This window comes from Lynx rufus, unplaced genomic scaffold (genome assembly GCF_022079265.1).
Source record: "Lynx rufus isolate CCGP_SWC_20201006 ecotype Redwood Valley unplaced genomic scaffold, mLynRuf1.p SCAF_3, whole genome shotgun sequence".
Lineage (NCBI taxonomy): Eukaryota > Metazoa > Chordata > Mammalia > Carnivora > Felidae > Lynx > Lynx rufus.
Genome location: NW_025814845.1, coordinates 144,351,816 through 144,378,850, shown reverse-complemented (window position 1 = coordinate 144,378,850; position 27,035 = coordinate 144,351,816). Strand labels below are relative to the sequence as shown.

The 27,035-nt window shown below is 36.9% G+C and overlaps 2 long non-coding RNA genes across 2 annotated transcripts in view; both read right to left on the bottom strand.

Moving 5' to 3' along the window:
- LOC124520079 (uncharacterized) overlaps positions 1 to 27,035 on the bottom strand; it is a 178,780-nt gene that overhangs the window by 72,796 nt on the left and 78,949 nt on the right. The window lies entirely within an intron of this gene.
- On the bottom strand, positions 717 to 26,861 carry LOC124520080 (uncharacterized). The gene is made up of 3 exons (XR_006964246.1): positions 26,807 to 26,861; positions 21,502 to 21,572; positions 717 to 772 (listed from the first exon to the last, which is right to left on the bottom strand). It is a non-coding gene; the product is annotated as an uncharacterized LOC124520080 (long non-coding RNA).

Genomic DNA, 27,035 nt, shown 5'->3' with positions numbered 1-27,035 from the left:
TGTAATGCTGTGGGAGGGGGTGGTGGAAACAGTTTAGGTTGAAGGCTTAATAACTGACAAGGGAACAATGTGAATTTTGCCCTAGTTTAAAAATTCCCAGTCCAAAATCTTTGTCCTTCATCCTCATTTATATTCATAACAATATCAAACGGAAGCTCCTTGCCAAGTACTGGTGACTGGGCACATCTGATTGTCATGTTACTATAAAGGACATCACGTAGAAGTTGTTCATCCAGAACATCCAGCGTGCTTGCCGGGCATTAACTTTCAGACAGTCTGAATATTTTCTAAACGCTGGATTCATCCCTGGATTTAGAGTGGATAAAAAAGCCCTTGTCCCAAATGATTCTCTGGCCTTTGAACATGTGAACTCAGTCAAAAAAGATTTTTTTAAGTCTAATCTCAAAAGGGTAGCTTCAGTAAGAATATGAACTTACAGCACCTCTCTTGCTAGGTGTTAAAAAACTTCACGCTCTGTCTCTACCAAATTGAAACAGCTCCTCCTTATATTACAGTTCCTCAGCTCATTGGAATTTGTTCACATTATATCTGAACACCATTTAAAATCATTAGATCTGTATGTAAAAATCATTCTAATCTTTGTTGAATCCTTAGCTTATAATCTTATTTCTTTGGCCTCAGAATTGGTCAAGAAATCTATAAGATCCATAGAAACTTTTCTCACTTACTTTACAAAAATTCTTGTTAAATAAATTCCAATCTTCAAAGAAAATTTCCATTCTCTTTATCCTCTTCAGAAACTTCAGACATCCTATAATACACATTACAATATAACTGCACAATTCTGAAGAGTGAAGCTTTAATTCACCTGATAACTGCTGTCCACCAAAACTCTTATGTATCTGTGTATCAAATAGAGCACAAAAATATGTTGATTTTGCCAAAAGGCTTCAGGTTGAATGATCTCATTTTGTGGGTGATGTTTTCAAATACTGTCTTGAAGCCTTTCTACAGGAAGGAAGAGAGGACAAAAACAATTTTAATTATGGTTAAATTTTTAAGTAAAAATAAGAATCTCAGAATCTAAAATAAACATCCTTCTTTGTCACATGGTGTGAGTTACAGGGAAAAAAGAAACAAATATCTGGATCAGTAAATGAGTCAGAAAATCTCAGAAACATACTTTGCTTCACAAAGCCCAGGACCTTTAGAAATCATATTAGCAAAATACTTATTGAGTGACTACTATGGTCACTCAATAAGACTCATAGACCAGACTAAGCTGGTCTATGCTTGGGACACATCAATAAACAAAACATGCAGGGATCCCTGCCGTCAATTAACTGACTTCCTATTGGATCTTTCTTTGGAGGCACAACCTCCCTAAATTTCCCAAAACCTGACTGCTTTCTCAGTCCATATGTGAGAATGTCGGTCCAACTTCTACACCCAGGCAAAGGAATCTTTATTCTTCTGACAATTGCATTATTGCCATTCTTCTTGCTGGCACACTGTGGTTCATACCCTTGATCCCAGTTCAATAGATGATGCTGACACTAAATTGGATTTTGATGCTAGTCAGCTGGGTTGATATTCATTTGGTTACCACACAGGCATCAAGTGGATCTTGAAGAGAAGATAACCCAACTCCCTCTGAATTAGAACAAGACAGAGCAAGGCCCTCTATTGCCTGAATTTCCATAGTTGCCAATTCTCAGTCTACCCTAAGGGGTCAAGTCCAGAAGCACTATGCTTAGGCACAATCCTTGTGTAGACCTTGAGATTCTAAACCCCTTCCCTTCTAAGAAATATGCATTCTCAAACATCAGGCAGGGGCTCCCCTTCCATCTGGGAAATACCAAGAATCTGATTATTCCTCTCTTCTTAGAAAATAAAAGTATCCTCTTCAGCCTCTAGAAGGCATTACACTATTCATTCATTCATTCATTCATTCATTCACATCCAATACTTTTTTACCACTACTCTGTCAGGTAATGTTCTTAACCCCAATTGCCTCTGGGAAGACCCTTTGTGGAGGAAGCAGCCTTTATACCTACAAAGCATAACAAGATGACTTTCTGACAGTTCTCTCCCTAGAATAAAAGGAAAAAAATAATAATAAATGGGACCTATAGCTGGGCATCCTATTACATATATGAGTGTATTATAAATAACAAGGGTGTCTAAAATTTTTAAATATCCAGGTGATAATGAAAACAGTGACCATGGAAATAATTATCAATCCCTTTATAAAAATATATTCTGAAAATTATTTTAGGAAGAAAACATACCTGAATTCTGAAATTACCCAGCACTACAGGTGTTTAGTTTTTGTCGTTTTGTTTTGTTTTTTCAAAAGCTCATGTAAATTATTTCTATCAACATGAAAAAATAAACAAATAACAACAAAATTATTTGATCCATTCTCATTTTTAAAGAAAACTTTCTGCTTAGGACAAGTCACTGACCTGGAAGGTTAGAAAAATCCAATCCAGGCTTAGCTCCTGAATATACTTGACCTTGATTCTTGTGGCCTCTGAGTTCAGGACACTCTCTTCTGTGAACCTCCTTCCTCCTGGCTTTAATAGTGCTGCCCGTCATAAGGACTTCTGCATCATACTATCTGTCTCCCTGTGGCTTCAAACCACTGGTACTAAATATTATATTTTTGAGTCATATAATTCCTTTTCTCTGTGTAACAAGCCCTGAAATATGTGAAGAAGTTTTGAATCCCCAATTTTCCTCTTGCAACTGTGTTCAATTATTCTCCTACAACTGTTCTCAAATGGCATCTTTTCCAGTCCCTTCGTAAAAATAAGTCAATACCAGAGCACCTGGGTGGTTCGGTTGGTTGAGTGTCCAACTTCGGCTCAGGTCATGATCTCCCAGCTTGTGAGTTCAAGCCCGGTATCTGAGCTGTCAGCACAGAGCCTGGAGCCTGCTTCAGATTCTGTGTTTCCCTCTCTCTCTGTCCCTCACCTGCTCACACTCTCTCTCTTTCTCTCAAAAATGAACATTAAAAAATTAATAAGTCACTATCTTTTGAACATACTTCATTTGTCTATAGGATACCAATACTCTTAAGAAAGACACCAATACTCTTTTTATCTGGAATTTACACTTTAAGAATGTTCTTTAAGGAAATAATAATCTGGAATCTGAGTAAATATTTATCTATCTTATGTTCATCACAGCATTATTTACAGTATTTAAAAATAATAGTATGGTCAGTATACCTATCTGATTAAACTTACATGTTAAAGAAGTAACTTAAGAGTATTTGAATGTTCACTGCATGTTGCCAAGTGGGAGAAAAAAGAGATTACCAAAATACGTATAATAAAATCATTTGTGTGTATCTATGTGTGCATAAACTCGGAAGAATATATAACCCATGTTAACAATGGTTCTAATTCATGAGATTATAGATGATTTTTACTTGATGTATTTTTTTTGTACTTTCCAGATTTTCAATAGTGAAAATACACTACTCTGTAATGGAAACAAATAATGTTATATTTTTTTAACGTATTGCCCAAAGCTGAAAGCAAATCCAAAGGTATGCCCCGATCAACTCACAGCCAGTGGAATACTGCCATCACCTAATCCACTTGCACTAATGCTGCATATATATTGATGACTTTGCAGCCACATTACACAATTGATTCATTTTGAGAATATTCTTCTTTATAGCCTCTAAAACATTTCACAAATATTACCATTAAATCTCTCACCTTGTTCTTGAACATTAGCTGTTTTGTTTTGTTTTGTTTTGTTTTAATTCCTAAAATTTTTATTTTTTTATTCTTAAAATAAGTGACTCCCATTATTGCCATCTTGTGCCCCCCATTAGTCCCACGGACCCTCCACCACGCCCAAAATGGCACATTCAGCAGAGGCTCCCCCTAGGACATTCCCAGAAACTGATGAAGAGGTGGGCCCGGATCTGAGCAAGGTGATCACCAAGATGTTCAGAAATCAGGACACCAGAGTGGAGGCTGCTGAAGACGTGTGAGACAAAACTTTCTATATCACACAGAGTGTGCAGAAATTAATGATAATTAAGTGGAACCTCTCATCATGATCAATAATGCAAAATTTGCATTGTCATCCAGGGATATTCCCATATGCCCAATAAGAATATTTTTAAGTGAGACATGCTCCAATTTCTGCAAAACTTGTAACCAATACAATTTCAGTAACAAAGCAGATATGCACCTCTCAGTTACAGAGATTTTTAAAAAATAGTCATGTAGATTGTTTATGTGCAGAACTTATAGTCTGCGGTGGATTCAAGAAAATACAACAGAGTAGAAGAACTCTATCATTGCTTTCCCTCATGAAGGCAGTTCCAAAAGTGTTACCTAATTGCAGACAGACTTAATGCTGAATTTACTTTGATTCACAAAGAGAGAAAGAAAGCCAATGGGATGGATAGGGTGGTTTGGTTTAATGTTAAAAAGTGTGTGACTATCCTCATGAATGACAAGCCTGGCACTGTAGCCAATATCCCACATTTTAGACAGCTACTCTTGGCTGAAACCATGAAAGTTTAAGATATTCTTACTCATGGACTCTTCTCTGACCAGCTATTTCTAGAACAAATAAAGCTGACTTTGAGGCTGTCATTGTCAAAACTACAGTTCCCGGAGAGGACAAGATGAAACTGTCCTCCAAATTTTAGGCTGTTGCATTTTAATGATCTTGATGAGACAACCTAGAACACACAAAGGTGAATCTGTGACTTACCTATTTAGCTGTGTCCCACTGTAAAATATTGTGTTTTGAACCATCGTACTAATATTATAACATAATTACATGTCTTTTAACAGTATAATTACACATGTTTATAAACATGTGTTCTGAACTACTCTACCCTGGAATATTTTTGCTTGTTTTTGTTTTGATATGCTTCTAATGTTAAGACTCTACGATACTAAAGCAAAAAAATTATAGAGTTCTTGGTATTTATCCATTTCAAACTTCTTTACTGTTTGGTTCATCTCTCTGCCCATGTTAAGACCTCTTTCATCTGATTCCATCATTTAGTTTCTTTATTAACCTTCTTAACTCTCGTCACTCACAAATTTAATGAGTGTGTCCTTCATATCTTTATCCAAATCCCTAATGAATGTATCAAACAGAATATGGGCCAGGATAAAGCCATGAAACTTACCATCAGAAAGCTGCCATCAGATAAACACCTTCTGGCTGAAGGTGTTCAACCAGAAACTCATCAAGCAAGCGGTATTATGATTTAGTCCACAATTTTCCCTCTGTGTGATATCATATGATATCAACAAAAGACTTTACAGAGGACATTTGAGGACATATTTTTCAAAATATTAAAGTGAACTTTTGTTTCACACTTATACCAATGAGGTCAAAAATTTATTAAACCAGTGGTGGGGCGCCTGGCTGCCTTGGTCAGTGGAGTATGTGACTCTTGATCTCAGAGTCATGAGTTTGAGCCCCACGTTAGGCATGGAGCCTACTTAAAATAAAATAAAATGGAAGTTGATATCAGAAAATATACTTTTTTTAATTTATTAAACCAGGGTAAGCCCAACCTCAAGAGTAAAGAGACATACTCGGGGCTCCTGTGTGGCTCAGTTGGTTAAGCGTCTGACTTTTGGTTTCATCTCAGGTCACGATCTCAGGGTTCATGAGTTTGAGCCCCTCATCAGGCTCTGCACTGACAGTGCGAAGCCTGCTTGGGATTCTCTCTCTCTCCCTTTCTCTGCCCCTTCCACTCTCTCTCTCTCTCAGAATAAATAAATAACTTTAAAAAATAAAAGAGAACTACTCGAACTTGGTTACAGTTATTATCTCAAGTAGAAAAATGTATCACCCAATGCATTCACTTCCTGACTTGACATTTCACCATAGACCCATGGTATTTCTTCTGCCCCATAAATAGGAATCAGAGAGACCAAGTTTAATTCATCTCTATTTACTCCACAATGCCTAGCACATGGTTTTATTCATAATACTGTGGAGTCTACTCCATGCCTTTCTAAGGTCAGGATGCTCTTGCCAAAACAGAAGTTTCTATCACCACTTATCCCCCTAGAAACCCAGTGGTCACTTGAGTTTACTATTTCCCATGGCATTGCAGAGAGAAACATATAAACAGAGCAGCTAAAATATGTGTTATTCTCAAGGCATGGGGCATAACACTGATTCCCCACTCAACAGATGATGAGGTAACTGGCTAAAAAGATCTCTAGGTTTAGGCAGGGAGATATTGCTACTAATACGCCGTCGATATTTTAGCTGTTGATATTAGCTGTAGTTGACTTTGAATGAAACACAATAATGCCTCCATTTAATAACAATAATGACCCCTTACCTTAGACCACTGGTCCAGGGCTGCACAGCTTGGACATGTGACTGGTATATCCATTCCAGGAAACTGATCACCGGCTATCAGACTACTCCTGGGGATGGATTCAGGCAGCCCCTAGCCTTTTGCTTATTTTTCCTGTGCTTCAGTGCTCTCTTCCTGCTACACCTAAATTCTCATTATCCCTCCCACACAAAAGTCCCAAACTGCCCCTTTTTCTCTGACAGTAAAACTCAATGTGTCCCCTCTCCCTGAAGTATTAAGAACACAGAACGTATTTATCCTTTTGTAAGTTAGAAAATGCATATTTTTTAAAAATGTCCAGCTTACACTCTCTGGTGGATAAAGAGATCCTTTACTATGTCTTGGGGAATTTCCATTTTCCCCAAAGATTCTTCTAAATGCATCAGGAACAAAGATGAGGAAAAACATAAGATAAGCCTGTGCTACACACAAAATGCAAACTCAAGAAACGTTCTTTCAGTGCATGAATCAATGACTCAGTACAGGTTATATAAGATATTTTGAATGTAGTGATTTCAGAGAACTATGGATGGAAGTTTAGGCATGCTACACTGCAAGACACTTCTTAGACAAGAAAAGCAAAGATTTTAGGACCTACAAAACAGTGAGATGGACAGATTCAGGAATTCTCTCCCTCAACAGACCAGGGAGTTGAGGCAGGGGAAGGAGGCTTAAGCAGAGATCATAGATTAGCAGGAGACTGGCACAAATATCAAAGAAGTATGTTCAAGTGCAGAGGAAAGATTCAGAAGAGTTATAAATCATGTGCGAAGTCTAAGCCTGAAGGAGCTAGCTGAATCCTACGGCTAAAAACAGGTGCAAGAGAGCCCCCTAGTGTTCCCGCGCAAAAATGCAGCTCCACGTCCAGCTCCGCGTGCTTCTCCCGCCCGCATTGCAATGATGGGTGCTCTCCCAGCCTTGGTGAAACACACCTTTCGGTGGGCACCAAAGCAGATAGCGAGTTGTGGTATTTAGGTACTCAGAGATGTGTTTCACCCGTCCCATTTTGTAGCCCACCCGCTCTTTTTAGAAATAGAAAAACTGAATTCAAAAGAGAAAGCAACGTGCCAGAGAGTAAGCAAGGAGAGAAATCTGAAAAAACCGATGGGACCAGAACCCAGGACGACCTATCTCGCTCGCCCTGAGCTTTTTCTCTTTACTGAGCCACCTCCAGTACCTTAGTTGGCTTTTTAAACTGGTCCACGATAGATCAAGAAAAAAAACGATTAAAAGGCTCTGGTGTAGGCATACTGCTTTCTGAACAACTACTTGTATCTACCAATTATTGAATCTCTTGTATGTGCTATCCACTCTAAGGAAGATGTGAGAAATAGTACCTCAAATCCTTACTGCCCTAAAATTCAGACATTATTACACATAAATTCTATGTAGAAAACTAAAACTCAGAGAGTGTGGGTCATGTACCCACACACATTTCTAAATTGCAAATTTAAACCCAGGTCTGTCTCCCAAAACTCAGATGGGTCCCATTAATGCCCTATCGCCTTTCCGGACCTATTTCAGTGTGAGAAAATTGGTGTAAAAGAAATATTTCACCGTGAACATTTCATTATCTCTTTATTAGAGTTGTGTTTCCCTCTCAGAGTAATTCTACCTATTTCTTATCCTCCAAATCAGTATATATCAAGTATCATTTCAACAAGTGTTATGATTTTATTAGCATTTCTTTTTATACTTATTTTCAAATAAAATAATATTTTCTCTCAAGTAAGGCCCCCTAGTTTTCCAAAGAGGTATTAATTTATTTATATCACCTAAACTCACAAAACCTTTTAGTGGCACAATCGGACCAAAAGTACATATTTACTCTGTACTTCTCTGCCCAATTCTTTCTATATATCATGACTGTTATGTGACTTTTTTGTCTAGTCTCTAATTTTTTACATAATGTGGTTCCACTTACCTATATAACCAAAGTGCCAGATACAGTGTAAAATAATTATTTATTTATTCCAGCAATATTTATGTATTACCCCAGATGTTCCAGGCACTAAGGAAAGCACCTAGTTTTGGAAACAAAAGGAAAGGAGTAAGAAAGAGTGGTTGCCCTCAAGGAGTTTACCAGTTCTGGGGGAGGGACAGACCCATATGCAATGTGATGGATATTGTGATAAATCTTCAACGGGTAATAAGAAGATGTAGTGAAATAAATCCAGGAAGGACACTCGTGATAAGTTTCAAAGGGGTAGGTGAACTTTGAGATAAATTATTCATGTATCCTTTGTTCCGGTAAGTCATCTTTCTGGGTCACCTCCCCACACATACTTCTTTTACACTTCCTTATGCAATCATCACCTCTCCCTTCCTCCTACTCACTCTGTTCCTACCCAGCCATGTGCAACAAATTGCCTCAGTTATACTTCATAGTGTTTCAGATATTCCCTAGCAGTTCTGATCTCAATTTTTAACACCACACTATTCAAAGCGGACAGCTTCTGTAACTGCTGTAATATGGCATGGGTTTCAAAAACAAAAACAGAAACAAAAACAAAACAAAAACAAAAACAAACAAAACAGATTCTATTTAAACAGAATCAAATAAAGCCCAAAGGAAAATCCTCATCCATCTCAGAACAAGTCACAAACAGAGTCACCCTGCAACGCAGGCGTTGCTGACCACAGCAACTCGGTGCCCCACTGGCACGTCACAAGTAAGATCCAGCCTCCCTGAGAAAGACTCCACATGCTTCTCTGAATAAAAACAGACACACATTAGACACTTTCTCTTCACAAAAACACAGCTGCATAGCAACCAGCCTGGAACAACCAGGGGGGAAAAAAGAACACCCAAATGCCCTGTCAGCCAAGTCCATCAAGTCAAACCTGGAAATAATGTAACGTGTTAATGAAGCTACTCCGACCAGCACCCACACATCCAACAACAACAGCCAAAACAAAACCTTAGAACCTGTCAAGTGAGCATATTTTTCTATTGTTCAATAAATCCCACTGTCATCTAGATGCTAGCTGTTTACATGGACTAATGCCATGCTTACATAGCCAGTTTTAATTTCAATTATCGCCTATTTGCAAATGCACTGAAGAAATAAAATACAAATAGATCATCCTTTTGTTTTAAAATTTTCATAATAATAAAATTCACAAGATACATTTCTGTCCTCCTTCTCCTAGATGTCATTAAAGCAACTTTTTTTTTAAACATCTTGTTCCGGGTTTTAACATTCCCCCCACCCTGTTAGCTAAGCAAGCTGTTTCTCAGAGTTGAACATAAAACTTCAGTCAAACACTGTGAACTTAGGTGCCTAAGTTTGAGATCTTGTAAAATAACAGCTTCTAAAATTATTAACTCAGAAGTTGGCCAACACTCTTCTAATTACCATATAGCATTTTCTTCTGCTTAGAACAAATCTGCATGCCTTATAAATATCTTTTACACACATAATTCTATTTTTTCCCAGCTTTATTGAGATAAAATTGACAGAGAACTGTATAAATTTAAGATATACAATGTGGTGATTTGATATTCTTGCGTATTGCAAAATGATTACCACAATAAAGTTAGTTAACATATCCATTACCTTACCATTCTTTTTTTTTTTTTTTTTGTGGTGAGAACTTTAAAAATCTATTCTTTTATGGAGCATCTCAGTGGCTCAGTCATTAAACGTCCAACTCCTGATTTCTCACAGTTGTGAGATCAAGCCCCATGACGGTCTCTGGGCTGACAGCATGGAGCCTGTTTGGGGTTCTCTCTCTCCCTCTCTGCCTCTCCTCCACTGGCACACACACACTCTGTCTCTCTCTCTCTCAAAATAAACAAATAAACTTTTAAAAATCTATTGTTAGTATGCAATAGAGTATACAAATAACTAATAATTCTCAAGTATACAATACGGTATTGTTAACTACAGTCATTATGCTGTATATCCCCAGAACTTACTCGTAACTAGAAGTCTATACATTTTGATCACCTTCAACATTTCCCCCAACTCCGCCCCTGGCAACCACCAATCTAATCTCTGTTTCTAGAAGTATAATGTTTTTAGATACCACATGTGAGTGAAATAATTCAATATTTATCTTTATCAGACTTATTTCACTCAGCATATGCCCTCAGTTTTATCTGTATTGTCACAAATAGTAAGATTTCCTTCTTTTTGTGGCTGAATTCCCTTGTATGCAGCAAAGTACATCTCTCTCCATTAATCCAATAACAGGCACTTAGGATGTTTCCCAGTCTTGGATATTGTGGGTAATGCGGCAATGAACATGGGGCTGCAGATGTCTCTTCAAGATAGTGATTTCATGGGATACCTGGGTGGCTCAGTTGGTTGAGCATCCAACTTCGGCTAAGGTCACTATCTCACGGTTCAGGGGTTCAAGCCCCGCATTGGGCTCTATGCTGACAGCTCAGGGCCTGGAGCCTGCTTTGGATTCTGTGTCTCTCTCTCTGTGCCCCATCCCAGCTTGTGCACTTGCGCTCTCTCTCTCTCCATCTCAAAAATAAACATTTTTTAACAAAGTGATTACATTTCCTTCAGATATATACCCAGAGGTGGAATTATAGTCCTATCTCTAATGCTTGGGGAACTTCCATACTGTTTCTCACAGTGGGTGTACTATTTACTTCCCTACCAGCAGTGCGCAAGGATTCCTTTTCCTCCACATCCTTGCCAACACTTAGCTCTTGTCTTTTTGATAACAGCCATTCTAACAGGTGTGAGATGATATGTCACTGTGATTTTAACTTACTTTCCCTGATAACTAGGAATGCTGAGCATGTTTTCATGTACCTGTTGGCTATCTAAATGTCTTCTTTGGAAAACATATCTTTTCAGGTCCTTGGCACACTTTTCAATTGGCTTGTTTTTGGTTTTGGTTTTGGTTTTGGTTTGCTATTGAGTATGAATTCCTTATATATCCTTTTGGATATCAACCTCTTAGATACATGATTTATAAATATGCCCTCCCATTCCATAGGCTGCCTTTTCATCTTTTGATGGTTTCCTTTGTGTGCAGAAGCTTTTTAGTTGTGTAGTCCCACTTATTTTTGCTTTTGCTGTTTATTTTTGTTGTTATAACCCCCCCAAAAACTCATTGCCAAGAGCCATATCAAGGAATTTTTCCCCTAAGTTTTCTTTTAGAATTTTTATAGTTTCAGGTCTTACATTTAAGTCTTTAATCCATTTGAGTTAATTTTGGTGAATAGTCTAAGACAAGGGTTCATTCTTCTGTGTATGATTATCTCATTTTCTTAACACCATTTATTGAGGAAACTATTCTTTCTCCCATTGAGTATTTTTAGCTCTTTTGTCAAATATTAGTTGACTATACATTCAGGGGGTTACTTCTAGGCTATTGATTCTGTTGCATCGGTCCATGTGTTTATTTCCATGCTAATACCATACTTGTTTGCTTATTAAAGCTCTGTAGTTTAGTTTGAAATCAGAAAGTATGATTCCTCAAGTTTTGTTCTTCTTTCTCAAGATTGCTTTGGCTAGTCAGAGCCTATTATGGTTCCATATGAATTTTAGAATTTTTCTCTATTAAAAAATGTATGGGGGGGGGCACCTGCGTGGCTTAGTCGGTTGAGCATCCAACTTCGGCTCAGGTCATGATTTCATGATTTGTGAGTTCCAGCCCCGCATCAGGCTCTGAGCTGTCAGCACAGAGCCTGGAGCCTGCTTCAGATTCTGTGTCTCCCTCTCTCTGCTACTCCCCCACTGACACTCTGCCTCTCTCTCAGAAATAAACATAAAAAAAATGTTTTGAATGTCATTGGAATTTTGATGGGAATTATATTAAAGCTATAAATGGCTTTGGGTAGTATGGACATTTTAACAATACTAATTCTTCCAATCCCACGAACACAGGATATCTTTCCATTTTTTTGTGACTTCTTCAGTTTCTTTCATCAGTTTTATAGTTTTTAATGTATCCATCTTTCACCTGCTTGGTTAAATTTATCCCTAAGTATTTTATTATTTGGGTGTTATGGTTAATGGTATTTTTTTACTTCGTTGTCGGATACTCACTGGTAGTATACGAGTGCATTTAATTTATGTACATTGATTTTTGTATCATGCAAATTTGCTGAATTTGTTTATCAGGAGTTTTGGGGGTGTAGTCTTTAGGATTTTCTACATGTAAGATCATGTTATCTGGAAACTGAGACAATTTTACTTCTTTCTCTGATTCGGATGCCTTTTCTTTCCTTTTATTGCTTGATTTCTCTGGGTAGAGCTCTTAACAGTATGTTGAATAAAAGTGGCAACAGTGGGCTCACTTGTCTTATTCCTGGTCTAACTGGAAAAGCTTTCAGCACTTCACTGTTGAGTGTGATGTTATCTGTGGACTTGTCATATACGGCCTCTATTATGTTGATCGTGTCATTTTAATTGTGTGTCACATTTACTTATTTGCATATGATGAGCCATCTTTGCATCTCAGTAATGAATCCTACTTAATCATTGTATATTATCTTTTTAATGTGCTATTGAACATGATTTGCTAGTACTTTGTGGAGAATTTTTGCATCTATATTCCTTAGGATTGGCCTGTAGTTTTATTCTTTGTAATGCCCTTATTTGGCCTTGAATTACAGTAATGCTGGCCTTATAAAATGAGTTTTGGAGTGTTCCCTCCTCTTCAGTATTTTGGAAGAGTTTGGAAGAGAACTTTTGGCATTAATTCTTCCTTAAATGTTTGGCAAAATTCACCAGGGAAACCATCTGGTTCTGGGCTTTTCCTTTCTTTTCTTTTTTCAATCTCCTTAGTCATTATTAATCAGTTCAGATATTATATTTCTTCATGATTCAGTCTTGCTAGGTTGTATGCTTTTAGAAATTTATCCATTTCTTTTGATTATCCAATTTGTTAGTAAATAATCACTTATAGAAGTCTCTTTTGATCCTTTGCATTTTGGTGATATCAGTTATACTGTTTCCTTTTTTATTTCTGATTTTTTATGAGTCCTTGTCTTTTCTTCTTAGTTAGTCAAGTTAAAGGTTTGTCAATTTTGCTCATCTTTCCAAAGAGCCAACTCTTAGTTTTGTTAAAATTTTCTATTGTTTTCTTATTCTCTAAATCATTTACCACTGCTCTAATCTTTATAATTTTCTTCCTTGTGCTAACTTTGGGCTTAACTTGTTCCTCTTTTTCTAGTTCTTGAAACTACAAGATTAGGTTGCTTATTTGAGACCTTTTTTCCCTTGAGATATGTATTTAGAGTTATAAACTTTCATCTTAGAACTGCTTTTGCTGTGGAGGCGCCAAGATGGCGGAACAGCATGGAAGTATTTTTCGTGTCTCATGTCCATGAAATACAGCCAGATCAACACTAAACCATCCTGCACACCTAGAAAACTTATCTGAGGATTAACACAACAATCTACACAATCTAAACAACAGATTCAGCAGAAAGAGAAAAAAAATCTATTTGTTTTCAATTTTTGTTAAAAATATTTTTTAATTCTTTTCTACTATATTTTTTAATTTGTGTAAATTTTACCAAATTTTATTTTACTTCCATCATTTCACTTTATTCTACATCAGTGTATTATTTTTTCCACTTTTCAAATTATTTCCTTTTTTTTCTTTATTTCCCCTTTTTCTCTAATCTATCAAGAGCCTTTCAACACCCAGACCAAAACATACCTAGGATCTAGCACCATTTACTCTATTTTGTGTGTGTGTGTGTGTTTTAAACTTTTTAATTTTAACATATTTTTAATTTTAATTTTTTTCTTTTACTTTTAACTTTTTATTACCTCTTTAATTCCTTTTCTTCCTTCAAAATTATGAAACAAAGGAATTCACCCTAAAAGAAAGAGCAGGAGGAAATGACAGCCAGGGACTTAACCAACACGGATACAAGAAAGATGTCTGAACCAGAATTTAGAATCACGATAATAAGTATATTAGCTGTAGTCAAATATAGATTAGAATCCCTTACTTTGGAGATAAAAGAAGCAAAAGTTAGTGAGGATGAAATAAAAAATGCTATACTGAGATGCAGTCTCGAATGGATGCCACAGTGGCAAGGATGGATGAGCGAGAACAGAGAATCAGCGATATAGAGGACAAACCTATGGAGAATAATGAAGCAGAAAAAAAGAGGGATATTAAGGCAAAAGAGCACGATTTAAGAATTACAGAAATCAGTGATTCATTAAAAAGGAACAACATCAGAATCATAGGGGTCCCAAAAGAAGAAGGAGAGAGAAATAGGGATAGAAGGGTTTTGTGAGCAAATCATAGCAGAAAACTTTCCTAACCTGGGGAAACACACAGACATCAAAATCCAGGAACGACAGAGGAATCCAGATTCAACAAAAACTGAACATCAACAAGGCATATCATGGTCAAATTCACAAAATACTCAGGCAAGGAGAGAATCAGAAAAGCACCAAGGGGGAAAAAAAGTCCCTAACCTACAAGGAAATACAGATCAGGTTTGCAGCAGACCTATCCACAGAATCTTGGCAGGTCAGAAAGGAGTGGCAGGATATATTCAAGGTGCATAATCAGAAGAATATGCAGCCAAGAATTCTTTATCCACAAGGCTGGATATGCTTCAAATTAGGAGAGATAAAAAGTTTCCCAGACAAACAAAAATTAAAGGAGTTTGTGACCACTAAACCAGAGAAAGAAAAGATGAAAAAAAACAAAAACAAATAAATAAAGACCAAAAGCAACAAACACTAGGAAGGACCAGAGAAGACCACCAGAACTTCCAACTCTACAAGCAACATAATGGTGAATAAATTTATACCTTTCAGTACTCACTCTAAATGTCAATGGACTAAATGCTCCAATCAAAAGACAGAGGGTAAAAGAATGGATGAGAAAACAAGACCATCTAAATGCTGTTTACAAGAGACCCCCTTTAGATGTAAAGACACCTTCAGATTGAAAATAAGGGGATGGAGAACCATCCATCATGCTAATGGTCAACAAAAGAAAGCCAGAGTAGCCACACTTATATCAGACAATCTAGACTTTAAAATAAAGACTGTATCAAGAGATGCAGAAGGGCATTATATCATAATCAAGAGGTCTATCCACCAAGAAGACCTAAAAATTGTAAACATTTATGCATCAAATGTGGAGCACCCAAATATATAAATCAATTAATCACAAACATAAAGAAACTCATTGATAGTAATACCATAATAGTAGGAGACTTCAACACCCCACTCACAGCAATGGACAGATCATCTAATCAAAAAATCAACAAGGAAACAATGGCTTTGAATGACACACTGGACCAGAAGGACTTAACAGATATATTCAGAACATTTCATCCTAAAGCAGCAGAATATACATTCCTCTCCACTGCACATGGAACGTTCTCCAGAATAGACCACATACTGGGACACAAATCAGCCCTCAGCAAGTGCAAAAAGATTGAGATCATACCGTGCATATTTTCAGACCACAATGCTATGAAACTCGAAATCAACCACAAGAATAAATTTGGAAAGGTAACAAATACCTGGAGACTAAAGTCCATCCTACTAAAGAATGAATGGGCTAACCAAGAAGTTAAACAGAAAATTAAAAATCACCTGGAAGCCAATGAAAATAACACCACAACCCAAAACCTCTGGGATGCAGCAAAGGGGTCATAGGAGAACAGTATATAGCAATTCAGGCCTTCTTAAAGAAGGAAGAGAGATCTCAGATACACAATCTAACCTTATGCCTTAAAGAGCCAGGAAAAGAACAGCAAGTAAAACCCAAAACCAGCAGAAGACAGGAAATAATAAAGATCAGAGCAGAAATTAATGCTATCAAAACCAAAAAAAACCAGAACAATAAAACCAGAAGCTGGTTCTTTGAAAGAATTAACAAAATTGATAAACCACTAGCCAGTTTGATCAAAAAGAAAAAGGAAAGGACCCAAATAAATAAAATCAAGAATGAAAGAGGAGAGATCACAACCAACACAGAAGAAATAAAAATAATAATAAGAGAATATTGTGAGCAATTATACGCCAATAAAATGGGCAATCTGGAAGAAATTGACAAATTCCTAGAAACATATACACTACCAAATCTGAAACAGAAAGAAATAGAAAATTTGAACACACCCATAACCAATGAAGAAATCAAATTAGTAATCAAAAATCTGCCAAAAACAAGAGTCCAGGGCCAAATGGCTTTCCAGGGGAATTCTACCAAACATTTAAGGAAGAGTGAACACCTATTCTCTTGAAGCTGTTCCAAAAAATAGAAATGGAAGGAAAACTTCCAAACTCTTTCTATGAAGCCAGCATTACCTTGATTCCAAAACCAGAGACCCCACTAAAAAGGAGAACTATAGACCAATTTCCCTGATGAACATGGATGCAAAAATCCTCAACAAGATATTAGCCAACCAGCTCCAACAATACATTAAAAAATTATTCACCACAACCACGTGGGATTTATACCTGGAATGCAAGGTTGGTTCAATATCTGCAAAACAATCAATGTGATTCATTACATCAATAAAAGAAAGGACAAGAACCATACGATCCTCTCAATAAATGCAGAGAAAGCATTTGACAAAATAAAACATCCTTTCTTGATAAAAACCCTCAAGAAAGTGGGGAAAGAAGGATCATACCTCGAGATCAGAAAAGCCATATATGAAAGACGCAATGCTAATATCATCCTCAATGGGGAAAAACTGAGAGCTTTCCCCCTAAGGTCAGGAACAAGACAGGGATGTCCACTCTCACCACTGTTATTCAACATAGTATTGGAAGTCTTAGCCTCTGCAATCAGACAACACAAAGAAATAAAAGGCATCCAAATCAGCCAGAAGGAGGTCAAACTTTCACTCTTCGAAGATGACATGATATTCTACATGGAAAACCCAAAAGATTCCACCAAAAAACTGCTAGAATTGATTCATGAATTCAGCAAAGTTGCAGGATATAAAATCAATGCACAGAAGTCGGTTGCATTCCTATACACCAATAATGAAGCAACAGAAAGGGAAATCAAGGAATCAATCCCATTTACAATTGCACCAAAAACCATAAAGTACCTAGGAATAAATCTAACCAAAGAAGTGAAAAATCTATACACTGAAAACTATAGAAAGCTTATGAAAGAAATTGAAGAAGACATTAAAAAATGGAAAAAGATTCCATGCTCCTGGATAAGAACAAATGTTAAAATGTCAATGCTACCCAAAGCAATCTACATGTTCAATGCAATCCCTATCAAAGTAACACCAGCATTCTTCACAGAGCTAGAACAAACTATCCTAAAATTTGTATGGAACCAGGAAAACCCCGAATAGCCAAAGCAATCTTGAAAAAGAAAACCAAAGCAGAAGGCATCACAATCCTGGACTTCAAGCTATACTACAAAGCTGTCATCATTAAGACAGTATGGTACTGGCACAAGAACAGACACTCAGATCAATGGAACAGAATAGAGAACTCAGAAATGGGCCCACAAACATATGGCCAACTAATCTTTGACAAAGCAGGAAAGAATATCCAATGGAATAAAGACAGTCTCGTCAGCAAGTGGTGCTGGGAAAACTGAACAGTGTCATGCAGAATGAACCTAGACCACTTTCTTACACCATTCACAAAAATAAACTCAAAATGGATGAAAGACCTAAATGTAAGACAGGAAGCCATCAAAATCCTCGAGGAGAAAGCAGGCAAAAACCTCTTTGACCTTGGCCACAACAACTTCTTACTCAACACGTCTCGGGAGGCAAGGGAAACAAAAGCAAAAATGAACTACTGGGACCTCATCAAAATAAAAAGCTTCTGCACAGCGAAGGAAACAATCAGCAAAACTAAAAGGTAACTGACAGAATGGGAGAAGATATTTGCAAATACATATCAGATAAAAGGTTAGCATCTAAAATCTATAAAGAACTAACTTATCAACACCCAAAAAAACAATCCAGTGAAGAAATGGGCAAAAGACATGAATAGACACTTCTCCAAGGAAGACATCCAGATGGCCAACCGGCACATGAAAAAATGCTCAACATCACTCATCATCATCAGGGAAATACAAATCAAACTCACAATGGGATACCACCTCACACCTGTCAGAATGGCTAACATTTACAACTCAGGCAACAACAGATGTTGCTGAGGATGCAGAGAAAGAGGATCTGTTTCTCACTGCTGGTGGGAATGCAAGCTGGTGCAGCCACTCTGGAAAACAGTATGGAGGTTCTTCAAAAAATTAAAAATAGAAGTACCCTATGATCCAGCAATTGAACTACTAGGCATTCATCCAAGGGATACAGGTATGCTATTTTGAAGGGGCACATTCATCCCACTGTTTATAGCAGCACTATCAACAATAGCCAAAGTATGGAAAGAGCCCAAATGTCCATCAATGGATGAATGGATAAGAAGATGTGGTATATATATACAATGGAGTATTACTCGACAATCAAAAAGAATGAAATCTTGCCATTTGCAACTACGTGGATGGAACTGGAGGGTTCTATGCTAAGCGAAATTAGTCAGAGAAAGACAAATATCATATGACTTCACTCATATGAGGACTTTAAGACACAGAACAGATGGACATAAGGAAAGGGAAGCAAAAATAATACAAAAACAGGGAGGAGGACAAAACATAAGAGACTCAAATATGGAGAACATACAGAGGATTACTGGAGGGGTTGTAGGAGAGGGGATGGGCTAAATGGGTAACAGGCTTTAAGGAATCTACTCCTGAAATCATTGTTGCACTATATGCTAACTAATTTGGATGTAAATTAAAAAAATAAAAATAAATAAAAATAAAAAATAAATTAAACAAAAGAACTGTTTTTGCTGCATTTTGTGAGTTTTACTAATTCTGTTTCCAGTTTCATTTGTCTCAAGATTTTTTTTAATTTTTCTTTTGATATCTTCTTTGACTCATCAATTGTTCTATAGCGTATTGATCACATATTATGAATTTCCATGTATTTGTAAATTTGCCAGCTCTCCTGTTGTTGATTTCTAGTTTCATACCATTGTGGCCAGAAACATCACTTGATATAATTTCCCTCTTCCTTAATTTTTTTGACTTGTTTACCAGCTTAACATGAGGTCTATCCTAGAAAATGTTCCATGTGCACTTGAGAACAATGTGCATTCTGGTTGTATTGGATGGAAATATTCTGTATGTATCTGTTATGTCCATTTGGTCTGCAGTGTTTTTCATTTCTACGGTTTTCTTATTGAATCTCTCTAGATGATCTATGCATTGTTAAGAATGGGATATTAAAGTCCCCAACTCCTACTGTATTGCTGTTTTTTTCTCCTTTTCGTTCTATTAGTATTTGCTTTATATATTTAGATGCTGTGCTCATTATATAATGACCTTCACTGTTTCTTGGGCCATTTTTAGCTTAAAGTCTATTTTGTCTGATATAAGTATGGTTACCCATGATCTCTTCTGTTTTCCATTTGCTTGAAATATCTTTCTCCATTCCTTCACTCTCAAACTATGTGTGTCCTTAAAAGTGAGTCTTTTGAGGTCAGCACATCATTGAATCCTTTTTTTTAATCCATTCCATGTCTCTTTATTGGAGAAAATAATCTGTTTATATTTAAAGTAATTATTGTAAATAAGTAAGGACTTACTTAGTGCCATATAGCTCGTTTTCTGTTTGTAGACACTTTGTTTCTTGTTTCCTCTCCTATCTTCCTTTGTGATTTGATGACTTCTTGTGGTGGTATGAATCCCTTATCATAATATTTTGTGTAGGTACTGTAGGTTTTTCCTTTGTGGTACCATGAGGCTTACATAAATTATCTTTTAGTTATAATATGCTATTTTAGGCTGATAACAATTTAACTTCAATTGCACAGAAAAATTTATACTTTTACTTCTTTCCCACTCACATTTTAGGTTATTGATGTTACATTGCACATCTTTTTATATTGTGCATCCATAAAAAATTATTGTCATTATGGTTACTTTTAATACATTTGTTTTTAACATTTAAACTGGAGTTGTAAGTGAATTATGCACCATTACAATATTAGAAAATCTGACTTTGATTATATTTTCACTATTACCAGTGAGTTTTACAAATTCATACATTTTTTCTATGTTAATTAATTTCTTTTTATTTCCACCTGAAGAACACCCTTTAGCACTTCTTGTAAGATAGGCCTATCTGTGATGAATTTCCTCAGCTTTTGTTTGTTCAGGAAAGCCTTTATTTCTCCTTTTTTTCTGAAGGACAGCTTTGTTGGGTATAGTAAGTTTCTGTCTTTACCAGAGCCCAAAGGCTATTTTTGTGCTTCTCCTGTGAACTCCAAACTGCACTGAAATTAAGTACTGAGATCTCCAATATATGCACTTTATCTGGCATATTTTGGTCACAAGGCAGGGCTGTCCATGCTAACTCAAGGAATTGTTCTGGGGTAGTTGCCATTTAAGGATAGCCATTTTTCAAGTTCCTATGTGTGCGATCTCACAATTATTCCCAAATGAGGCATGAGCTGGCACCAAAGCCCAATTAGTCTGAATAGCAATTGGGATTTACTCTTACTTGTTAATGAGAAAAGGTTAAAGTGTCCATTATGAACTTTGGTAAGAATGCCTTGATACGTTCCCATCCATCATCCCACCCAAAAAACCTAATGTTGATTGTAGAATCTGTGATTTTATCTGGGTTCATGACCGTTGGTTGCTCATCAAAGTTGGAAGTTGATCATTAATAGAGGTTTCATCTCTATCCACTCATCTATCTACTCAAAGCCCATCATCATATCAATATGTCATATTAAATAAGACTTGATGGTAGCCTCTCAGATTGATATTTTTGTAAAAGTTTATATATTGGAAATTTTTCATTGGCCTAGAGAAACAGTAAATAACATGATAAGAAAACTTCACCAGAGTGGTTAAGCCCATGATCTCTGAATCAGACTGTCTGGGTTCAAATTTTAGCTCTGCTACATACATTCATATGAGCTTCTATATCTCAATTTCCCAATTTATAAAATGAAGCTAATAATAGTACCTACCTCACATAGTTCAGCTTTGAACCTTAATTTTTAACCAACTGGATCTCAATATTTCCTCATGTAAAAACAAGTTCCTATCCTAAAAATAAAACTCCCAATTAAAAGGAGAAGAAGCATAGATACATGTTCACAAAAATGCATTTTACAGTTGCCAACTCCAAGAAACATTATTCTGATTCTTACCTTTTGGGTTTTAATCCATTTCTTGTGAAGTTACTTGTGTGAGAGACTCATCTTGTTTACCTTGCTTCTTCCTAAGATTGAAGGACAAAACCTAACTCACTGAATAAGTTGAAGCTTCTATTAATTCCAGTAATCCAATGAAGCTAATTTACAATTTTATAATTTTTCTGACCCCAAACAGCCATACTATCTGAATTTTACTAAAGATGGTGATCACTGGCCATCTCACCCCAACTTTTTATTTTTAACTTGTTTGTAGTATCACAATGCTGCCACCATTTGCCCCACTCTTTTTTACTCCTTAGTAATAATCTAGTCACAAGGGGTGATGAGCATGGAAAAACAAATGTCATTGCCATTGAAAGTCATGGGTACATGATTCTCTACCAAGTGCTCTGCACCTTCATTCAGTATTTCTCTGCTCAAGTAGTCTTTTATTGGGCCAGTCCCAGTTTTGGCTCCTTTTGTTTTGATTGAGCATTAATTCTGCTATTAAAAATTGCACCCTTTGTGGAATGTCTTTTCCTCCCTTGAGGGCTATGAATATAGACCTGTAATCAAGGTTTGGGACCAAAGCTACTCCAATCAGACTTATCCCAGGTCTTTGCATCTTTATGGAAGTGATATAAGAACAAAAATGTCAAAATTTATTTATTCCAGTGGTGGTTCCTGGACAAGACCATAAATAGTTTTGCCCCTGAAGCCAACCTGTACCAGACTTATTCTTCAGCATTTCTGTATATACTTTTAAGAAATTTTTTTTTTGCTTTAAGCCAATATTAATTTCTGCACCTTGAAACAAAAGGATCCCACCTATTAGCATTTGTACCTGCTCATGGCCCCACAGTTAAAAATCAAAATCCCTTTTGATGATGTGGGTTTTTTCCCCTATGGGTTTCCGAAAATGAAAGCAACCACCCCAATTATTCTCTGCTTACAAGAAATTTACTACTTTTCATTAAAAAGGCATTTTACGTGAAAGGATTATGATAGACATCTGAAAACGTGCTGGTTATTTTCCATTTGCCTTTCCAGATCCACCCTCCCCTTGCTTCCGTACTCTCTCTGCCTGAGGCCACAGAGGCTCATTTGTTTGGAGTCATCAACAGGCTCCCTTGCACTGCTGTTTCCAGTTGGATTCAGTCAATGGAGAGCCCCCAGAGGAAAAAAAAAAATCAAGGAAAGAAGAGAGTGAGGTTGGTGTGTTAGTCCTTGGGCTCCCTCCCTGCAGATTGGCCCTGGGCTGGCTGCCTGGCTCCTCTACCCCATGTTGCAGCCCTGCCAGGCAGCCCTTTCCATACAACCCCTTTTCCTCACCTCTGTAGGCTTAGGAGTGGTGTAGCACCACAGTGCTGAATTATCTCAGTGGCTCCTCCACAAGAAACTATACCTCTATAAATACAGTTGATATCTCAGTGTTTCATCTACTTCCTGACAGAATCCCACCTATTACAGCAAACTGGCATTGTCTTTCACCCGTAAGAATATCCTCTTTTAGTCATTGCCACATAGTTGTCAATACCTTATGACCAGATTCAAGAAACAAAAAACAGAGGTTTGTGATCTGATGAAGTGATCCAGGAAATTGCCATAGTTTCCTCACTTAGCTCAGTTTTCTAATCTCTGCAGGACTGAAGCCCATGATAGGCACTGGTCACTTTTTATCTAATTCATCCCAAATTTATGATAAAATTCTCTCTTTCTTGTTGCAAGGGATATAAAGATGAAATAGTAAAGTCGGCTCTTATCATGACTTTAGGCGGCAGGGAAAATTTAGCATTGGCTACTGCTATTTGCAAAACTGAGTCATGCTAGATAGGAAGTTGACATTATGAACACAAAGTTTGTGGAACAGTCCATTCCAGTTTTTTATCTAATGATCATATATTTCCCTGACATCTCTTTAGGCCATGAACCTGAGCAATTTCCCCTGTTACAAAAGTTGGGCGGATGTGTCAACTTAGTCATTAGGGCAGCTGCCCAGTTCTCGGGATGTGTCAAGCATCAGAAAAAGGATACACTGGTCATTTGCATTTAGTTGTAGGCATATGGCTTTACTCCCACATATATGCTCTCTCTCCCAGAAGTTATCAAAAATCCAAATAAGTGGACTTGCAGCCCAAACAGTAAAGATGCAATTTCTTTAGAGACTGAAGCAGACCATGGCTAGGCTTTCTATAGCACAAAGGTTTAATATGTCGCATGGTGAGGAATTGCCTTCTATGGTAATAAGATGAATCTTTTCGTAAGGGGTGATGTGGCCCTGCAGCAAAACTATACCTCTGGGTTCCTCTGCATAGTCTACATCGACCTTTGATTTCTGAGGGCCTCACCTTATGTTATATATATCTGACATATATCCTTTATACTGTTGGCCCTTTTTATACTAAATCAAAATGAGAGACCCCTTGCACTGAGTAAATCATTTGTCTGGTTTTCAAATCTAGACCAGATTTTTTTGGCCTGGCCTAACTCAGTAACTAAAGTGGACTGAGTATGAAGCCAACAGGTTCTCATATGAAAGAGACTTAGATTCTAATTCCAACTCTGTTATTTACAAGCTGTGTGTTTCAGGTCAAAGAATTTCACTTTACTAAGCCTTAGTTTTCTCATCTATGAGAGTGTCTATATCATAAAATAACATGTATTTAAAGCACTGAGCACAGTGCCTTGCATATTACAAGCACACCATAAATATCAGCAATTATTATTACATTATAATGCCCAGCAACAACTGTAAGCCCAAAGATCAGGCCTAAAGGAGTCATTTTCACATTATAGATGCAGTGGATAATAAGAAGTACCTTGAAAAAAATCCTTTTATACTTTTAACCTGTCCCAGAATAGGAATCATAAGATCAATTTTATATAGATTCTACCACAAAATTCCCCAGCAAGGCAACAAAATTCATCTTATGCACTAAAATTGAATATTTGAGCTGATTACATTGGACAAGTCAGATAATGGATTTCATTAAAAAAAAAGGGGGGGGAGCCAGAACCCAAATAAAAAGTCATCAACAGAGAATTTTACTTTACACAATAAAAAATTTAAACCTGTACTATCTGTAAAAGCATGGAAAGCTCGAGTAAAAGGGACTTAAATCTGTTTGTTAGACTTAGTCTCAGATGGGTAATTCATAATGTCACAGTTTGACCACACACTTAAAAAACAAAAACAAAAACAAACAAAAAAACAACTAATGGTGCCAACTGTATTTTCCAAAGATTACCTCAACTGTATTTCCCATCATACATGCTCTTTTATGATGTGGCTTTGTGCTCCTCCATCGGGAAGTATTTATTTCTCCACCCTGTTGAATCTAAATGTGTCCTGTGACTGCTCAGATCAAGTGAAATTGGGAGAAGTCACTCTGTGCCAGTTTCATATGTAACCATTAACTGACCTGGCAGATGCTATGCCTACAAAACCTAAGCCATATGGAATGGCCCTCCTTCCATGGCCCCAGTAGTTGCCTACAGTTGGCAACAACTGCCAGCCACATCAGAGAGCTACCCTGGATGTCCAGCACAGTCCCACTTCCAATGACTCCATCCCCAGTCTCCATAGACAACAACCCAAGAGATCAGTAAACCCAGGACTGTGTGAGAAAATCATACATGGCATTCAAAACCACTGCGATGTTGTTGTTGCTGTTGTTGTTTAATGTTTATTTATTGTTGAAAGAGTACAAGGGGGGAGGGGCAGAGAAAGGGGGACAGAGGATCTGAAGTGGGCTCTTTGCTGACAACAGAGAGGCCAATGTGGGGCCTGAACCCATGAACCACAAGATCATGCCCTGAGCTGAAGTTGGAGGCTCAACTGACTGAGCCAACCGGGTGCCCCCACTGTGTTTTGAGTTTGTATACTAAATAGCAACAAATGACCAGAGCAATTAGCCACATTTGACTTAAATACCTGTTTTTATCCCTCTATCTGGCTCCATCTTCCTTTCTGATAAGCAATAAACACTTGGGATTCCTTTCCTAGATACTTGGTTCAAATCATAGCTATTTATTTAAAAGTCCCAATTAGCTGAATATCTTGTAGTCAATAATGCTTTCTACATTAACTAACATATCAGCAACTTGAAAAAAATGTGATTTTATTAAAAATTTCCAACATCATTTGATTGAACTAAGAGATCAACAACAGCAGACAAAACAATCTCTAGCTACATCAGTAGAAGCAGAAACACAAGTAAATCAAACCAGAAGATTTATGGCAATTTTTTCTACAGCTAGAAATTCTTAAGAACTTTAGAAAAATCTCCTCGTGATAAGGTCTAGTCATAATAACATAAGCAAATATGATATCATTTTCTTTTTTTTTTTTTTTAATTTTTTTTTCAACGTTTATTTATTTTTGGGACAGAGAGAGACAGAGCATGAATGGGGGAGGGGCAGAGAGAGAGGGAGACACAGAATCGGAAACAGGCTCCAGGCTCCGAGCCATCAGCCCAGAGCCTGACGCGGGGCTCGAACTCACGGACCGCGAGATCGTGACCTGGGTGAAGTCGGACGCTTAACCGACTGCGCCACCCAGGCGCCCCTATCATTTTCTTAATGTATAATCCCTTATGAGATATTTGAATAATATACTTCAAAGTAAGTACTACTTCACAGAAAGGCAAGTAAATGGTAGAATTTTTTTTTTCTGTGAGAAGCAAGTATTCCTTTCAAATTTTCAATTCATGTATTTAAATGCAAATGCAGGTATATAAATACATTCTAAAAGTCTTTTCTTTTAACTATTTGTGTATGCCAGAAATAAAGCCATAACAATTATGTTATTATGAAGATTAAAAGCAAAAATTCACTTAAGAATGATCAGTTAAAATATCAAATTTAAAATATTATATGAGGTATTTTTTAACTATTTATATGTACATGGAAAAAAATGGGAATTGTAACTTTACACAATGCACATAAGAAAAAAAATCAAAACACTGATTTTCAGAAATAGATTTTATAACTATATAAGAATTTTGCTAGGGACACCTGCATGGCTCAGTCAGTCAAGCGACTGACTCTTGATTTTGGTTCAGGTCATGATCTCAGGGTTGTGAGATTGAGCCTCACGTCGGGCTCCATGCTCTGCATGGAGCCTGCTTAAGATTCTCTCCCTCTCTCTATGCTCCTCTCCCCTGCTGGTATGCACTCTCCCTCTCTCTAAAAGTAAAAAAAAAAAAAAAAAAAAAAAAAAAAGGTTAAAATTAATAAAATAAATTAAAAAAAAGAATTTTGCTAGAAACCTTGTTAACTCCATAGTTTTGATTATCATGTGGGTTAATTCATGGCTCACCTTCATTGTTTTCATATGGTAACATCATGCTTCTCTCTTTCAATATCAGTAAGAAGCTACTAACATTATCCACTGGTATCTAAAAGAGAAGTACAAATTAGAACTACAAGGAGATAGCCTTTTTCACACATTATATTGGTAAACTTCCATAAGTTTAGCAATGTACCTCACTGGCAAAGCTGTGGGGAAAAAGCATGTTCATAACTTTGTTGGTAGTAATACAAACTAG